This window comes from Camellia sinensis, chromosome 2, assembly GCF_055761805.1.
Source record: "Camellia sinensis isolate YWXY chromosome 2, ASM5576180v1, whole genome shotgun sequence".
NCBI classification, from domain to species: Eukaryota; Viridiplantae; Streptophyta; class Magnoliopsida; order Ericales; family Theaceae; genus Camellia; species Camellia sinensis.
The window spans coordinates 70,331,080-70,337,284 of NC_138962.1; the positions used below are offsets into that span (position 1 = coordinate 70,331,080).

Consider the following 6,205-nt stretch of genomic DNA (forward strand, 5'->3'; position numbering starts at 1 on the left):
TTATGTCATTCAATGACGAAGTGAGAATAGATATATGTATGCATTACTAAAGTAAACAAATGAATAGAAAAGCAAATAATAGTGTAGACAGACCAATTGAGAATGCCGATAAATCATACAAGCTTCAAAATAGATTAAACTCAAATTTTGTAAGGGGAGTGAATAATTTTCTTTATTAAAACTAAGAGTCTTGTTATAAGGAAGAAGAATTTTTGAAGGCTGTAAAACAAAAACAAAATTAAATTTTAAAACAATTAAAGCTTACCTTGTGTGAAGTGTTCATTTTTGGATGATCATGCTCCTTTGAGTTTCCATCCATGTGATAATGCACAACTCATTTTCTAGTTGAAGCATTATGTATAACAATTAGTAGGTAGCAAAAAAAAATCAAACTTCAAATCAATGTTAATGGGCAAATCTAACTAAAATTAAACCTAAGGTTCATTAAATAAAATCAACTGTACTATTTTTTTAAACAAAGATTACAACCAAATACTTAAGCATACATCCACATATGTGAATGTTTCATAAAGCTAAAGTTTTGTCAAAGATTTGGGGTTAGCTATTCAGATTATTCAAAATTAGACGTGAGCAACCATACAAACCCCTAAGAAGTGAGGCAGTGACTTGAAGAATAAAAAAAGGTTTCTATCAAATTGCTATCAAAATGGTGGGTTTTCTTACCTATCAAAATGATGTTGAGGTTTTCATTTTCTAGAGTTTCAAGAATTAAAAATCCATAATACCAAAAATCAAATGTTTTTATTTTGCACCTTTTGTGGGTAACAAAACAGAGCAGAAAGAGAAGGAGAAAGAGATTACCTTGGTGAGAATCAGTTCAGTTCCTACTCTAGAGTCGAAAATTTCTGTTTGGTAACTGGTAAAAACAATGAAATCAACAAAGAAAGAGGAGCGAGGAATTTCAGAAATTAATGATTCAAACCCATTGAGGAACAAATAATATATAATTGTTAGTAACAATTGTATATTGCAGTGAGTGGGAAGAAAAATTTATATAATATCTCCTCTATGAAGGAAAGAAGAATTCAAGAAGTAATTAAACAAAAAAGTTGAAGGACAAAATTTAAATACGCTAGAAACTTCAATTGAAGAATTTAAGGAAAGAAGAATTCAAGCACATCAAGAAATCAATACGTTTGCAACATTCAAAGGAAAATGAAAGGAAAATATTACTTCACAAGACAATGACAACAATTTCATTCCACTCTCAAACTGAAACCAAAATGAAAATGAAGAAACTGCAATGCTATAGTGATCTCGGTTTTCCCTCCATTGGTTATTGTATTCCGGACTCGGTTCCGTAGATGTTTGTTATTGTATATGTTTCATTTCCGTCCTTTAATTCCTTATATTTGAGTTTTAGAATGTGTTGGGCAGGTTTGTAACAGATTGGTTGTAATTAGGAGCAAATGGTTGCTGCCCAGATTTTTGTGTCTTCGCTCGAGCGAGACTTTTGTCGCTCGAGCGAGCTCTGTGTTTTAGTTCCTTCGCTCGAGCCAGGATCCCTTCGCTCAAGCGAGAGTTGAGTGTTGTATCTGGTGGCTCGAGCGAGAAGTCTTGCGCTCGAGCTTGCATCTGCGTCCGGTTCTGGACCTGAGAGTTGCATTTCTTGGCTCGAGCGAGCTTTCCTTCGCTCGAGCTAGCGAGCTGTATGTTTTGGGTTTCTTCGCTCGAGCGAGATTTTCTTCGCTCGAGCGTGCTTCTGGGTTGCAGACCTGAAGCTTTGAATTCTTGGCTTAAGCGAGGCTTTCTGCGCTTGAGCGAGGTTTCTTTGTGTTTGGTCGCTAGAGCGACCACACCTTCGCTCGAGCGAGCCTCGAATATATCAGTTGCAGCAGCGTGTTTCTTCTTCACTTTTTCATCTCTTCTTTCTTCCAAACCCTAGAACGGCTGCTCCCTCTCTCTCTCTACATACCTTCTCTTTACAAATCCATCTAGCTCTAGTGGTCTCCTACCCTAGTCCCTTTGTAAAAAGTGTGGAGCTTGGTGTGGGCTTCATTTCAATCCAAGAAAGTTGGTGTTTGGAGCATCTTGGGTTTTCACCTTCATCTCCTTTGAGTCTCTTCTCTTGAGGTAGGGATAACCTACTCCTTTCTATGGGTTTTGATATAGATATTATGTATTTTGTATAAATGGTGGATTATGGTAATTTTGAGAAAGTTAGGGTTTAATTTTAAGTTATAAAAAGGGGGTTTTCAAATGTTAAAATCCATGTGTGTGTGAAACTATGAAAAATGGAATTATTGTTGGTTATTGATGATATTTGGACCTTTGAGTCAATATTGAGAAAATGGGAGAAAATGCCTAAGTTGGGTTAAATTAGGTCATTGGTATAATTAATGAAATTAATTATGGAAATGTGAAATTGGATCGGAAATAATGAAATTGAGAAATTATGAGATGGAATGGTGTAGTTGGATTAATTAATCACTCACTCATGGAAATGTTGATATATTATCTGTTTGATAAATTTATTATCTGTTTAGAGATAACTGCTTTGGGCTATCGGTGGAGGATAGTCTTGATTGTTATAGACACTGTATGTTGATTAGGAAAAACTGAAACTAATCACATTGAATATGACGGTTGGAATAATACATCGAATATGTGTATTGATTAATCATTGTATATGATAAGTGTTTAAATACATTGTATATGTATATTGTTTGAGAGGAGATAGGGGATGTACTCCATGGTTTGAGAGGAGATAGGGGATGGACTCCAGTGATAACTAAGTTGGCCGGAGTATCCAGAGTGAAAGTCCTGAAATTCTAATTACGTTTGCCTAACGTAAATAATTGAAATATTGGAAGTGTTTTAACATGAGTTGTAGTCTCATTGAATTGTGAATAATGGAAGTGTTTTAATATGAGATATAGTCTCATTTAATTGAATAGCCAGGTTCTGAGTCATGTTTATGAATTGAATTGGTTAAGAAAAGGAAAGTGGAATGAAACATGTACATATTTGTCATGGAACTGAATTGTATTGTAAGTTGGTTTACAAGTGTTAGCCATTTATCATATGCTAATGTTTTAGTTATTGCTCATATCTGGTTTAGTATATCTCTACTGGGCTTTGGCTCACCCTATATGGGGCATCATTTTCAGGTTCAGGTGATATGCCACCTCCAAGGACGTAGCTTGAGAGGCTTAGAGACTGAAGGATCTTTTGTTATTCTCTTTTTGATATTACATGTAAATTCAAGCCAAGGGATTATTTTGTATAAAGAGTTAGAACTCTTCTTTTGTTGTACCTAAGTGTTGACTTGGAAAGTTGTAAGCCCGTAGGGCATTTACTTTTGATGTCAACATGTAATACTTTTGTACTTAATACTCTGATGAATGGAATTATGTTTTATTCTCTTATGTCTATGCATGTCAAGGATGTGGGGTTTTATGTATTATTTTGAGGGCGTTACAAATGCCCTTATAATTAGGCTCTTGTTCATTCCACTCTCAACATCATCATACGGAATTCAAGCACATCAAGAAATCAATATGTTTGCAACATTCAAAGGACAATGACAGGAAAATATTACTTCACGGGACAATGACAACAATTCCACTCTCAAATTGAAACCAAAATGAAAATGAAGAAACTACAATGCCTTTATAATTAAGCTCGTGTTCATTCCACTATTGACATCATCATACCAAAAGGTTAAGGAAAAATAGGTTTGATTTCAAATAGGTTTGATTTCAAAGGACAATGACAAGAAAATATTACTTCACAGGACAATGACAACAATTTCATTCCACCCTCAAGCAATGCCTTTATAATTAGGCATACATAATTCAAGCACATCAAGAAATCAATATGTTTGCAACATTCAAAGGGCAATGACAAGAAAATATTACTTCACAGGACAATCTTACCTTGTGAGGAAAAATTTGAACATGTTCTGCTAAAAAAAATAATAAATTTGAATGTGTGCTAGAAACTCTCTCTACAGAGCAATCTTCGGAAAAGGCTATGATATTCCAAAATAGTTGAACACCAGAAGTGGGTTATTGGTACCATCATATTTGACATCAAACATTTTGACATGATAGTTGCTATAAAATTGAAGATGCAATATTTTTGTCCTAGCATTATAATGCTATACACTCAGCTTTGTATATATAAGTAGTAACAATGGATGTCATTACCTTGTGTTGGGCTTCACAGAACTTGATCACTTCATCCATGTGGTTTCGGTAGAAGCCCTGCATTGTAAGGGAAGGAGGAAATTGACAATCTTACCATGTGAGGAAAAATTTGAACATGTACTACTAAAAAAAATAAAAATAAATTTGAATGTGTGCCAGAAACTCTCTATACAGAGCAATCTTCGGAAAAGTCTATGATATTCCAAAGCAGTTGAACACCAGAAAGTGGGTTATTGGTATTATCATATTTGAAATCAAACATTTCAAGATGACAGTTGCTACAAAATTGAAGATGCAACGTTTTTGTCCTAGTATTATAATGCTATACAGTCAACTTTATATGTATAAGTAGTAACAATGGATGTCATTACCTTGTGTTGGGTTTCAAAGAACTTGATCACTTCTTCCATGTCGTTTCGGTAGAAGCCCTGCATCAAAATTTTCAAATAGGCATCACCCATCTACTGGAAAAACAGAGAGAGAAGGGGAGAGGCAAAAGCAAAACACAATAGAAGAAGGCAAGAGCAGAGAAAGGAAAAAAAAAAAAAAAAATCACAATCAACAATACTGAAATCAAGAAGGGTTGTAAGGGAAAGAGGAAATTGACAATCTTAGCTTGCGAGTTGTAAATTGAAATCTTACCTTTGCGAGTTGTAAATTAAAATCGAAGGGTTGTTGAAGAGGAGCATGAAATCGAAGGGTTGTTGAAGAAGAGCATGAAATCGAAGGATTTGTGAGTTGTAAATTGAAATCAAAGGGTTGCTGAAGAGGAGCGTGAGCGTGACAGAGGAGGAGGAGGAGCGTCGGTAGCGAAGAGGGTGGGTGATGCAAAGGGTGAGAAAAAGTTGTCGATGAAGAGGGTGGGTTTTTTCATTTTGTTCAAGTTGAGAACAGAGAGAGAGAGATAGGGGAACGTGGGTAGGCAGGTCGAATCAAGATCGTCTCCTTCATCTCTCTCCTTAACTCCCTTCTTGCTAGGTCATTGGGTTTACTTTTCGGTTTAATTTCGATAATCCGAACCAGTCATATATTTAAGATTTGTTGAGTATATCATACCTGTAAAAAATTAAATTGATCGGATATCAGAAACTACGTGTTCGGATCATCGAACTACAAACCATTTTTTCAAAAAAATTTAATAAACAGTTTTTCGAACACAAACTTTCTGATATCCAATCAATTTGATTTTTTATAGGTATGATATAATCAACAAATCTTAAAATGTGAACGGTTCAGATTATCAAAATTGGATTCAAAAGTGGGCCCACTATTAGCTTAGCAAGGAGGGAGTTAAGGAGAGAGATGAAGGAGAGAATCTTGATTCAGGTAGGTGGGCAACCGTTATTTATACATTTAGGCAGAACCATCATTGATCTGAACCATTGATATAAATTTAGGATTGATCTAGGCCATTAAAATTTTGATACATTTTCAAATAGTCCTACTTTATTATATAGATATTAATTTTTTTTTAATTTTAAAATTACTAAAATAATGGCATACTCAATTTTTTGTAAGATCATATATCATTTTATTTAATAAAAAAAATCGATATCTTTTAAAAAATAAAGGGTAAATTACAAATACATCCCCTGAGATTTGTTTAAAATACAAGTCGCCCCCTGTGGTTTGAAAAATTACAAATACCTCATTGTCAGAATTTTTTATTTAACATAATTAATTGAAAAAGTAAAATTTCTAACTGTTCACCTATACAATAATAAGATTATCCGAATTATTAATTGAAATAAAATTTTAACATTATTAAAACTGTTAATTAACTTGATGATTTATTAATAAAAGGACCTATTTGTTATGAAATTAGAAACCTTCGGGGTCATAATATAATTTCTAGAACCACATGGAGTAATTTATAATTTAAGTAAATTTCAGGGGGTGTGTTTGTAATTTACCCAAAACTAAATAATTGATCGACTATTAAAATAAATGCAAACAAACAAACAATATATTATCCTTAAAGGATTAAGTATTCAAATTTCAAATGATAAAAGTTATTCTAGATAAAACAAAAT

General features: G+C 33.7%; 1 long non-coding RNA gene across 1 annotated transcript; it reads right to left on the reverse strand.

The window, feature by feature from the left end:
- Positions 1-206: 206 nt before the first annotated feature.
- Positions 207-5,048, reverse strand: LOC145820107 (uncharacterized). The gene is made up of 5 exons (XR_014361074.1): positions 4,815-5,048; positions 4,544-4,600; positions 4,173-4,229; positions 823-877; positions 207-341 (listed from the first exon to the last, which is right to left on the reverse strand). It is a non-coding gene; the product is annotated as an uncharacterized LOC145820107 (long non-coding RNA).
- Between the last annotated feature and the right edge of the window lie 1,157 nt (positions 5,049-6,205).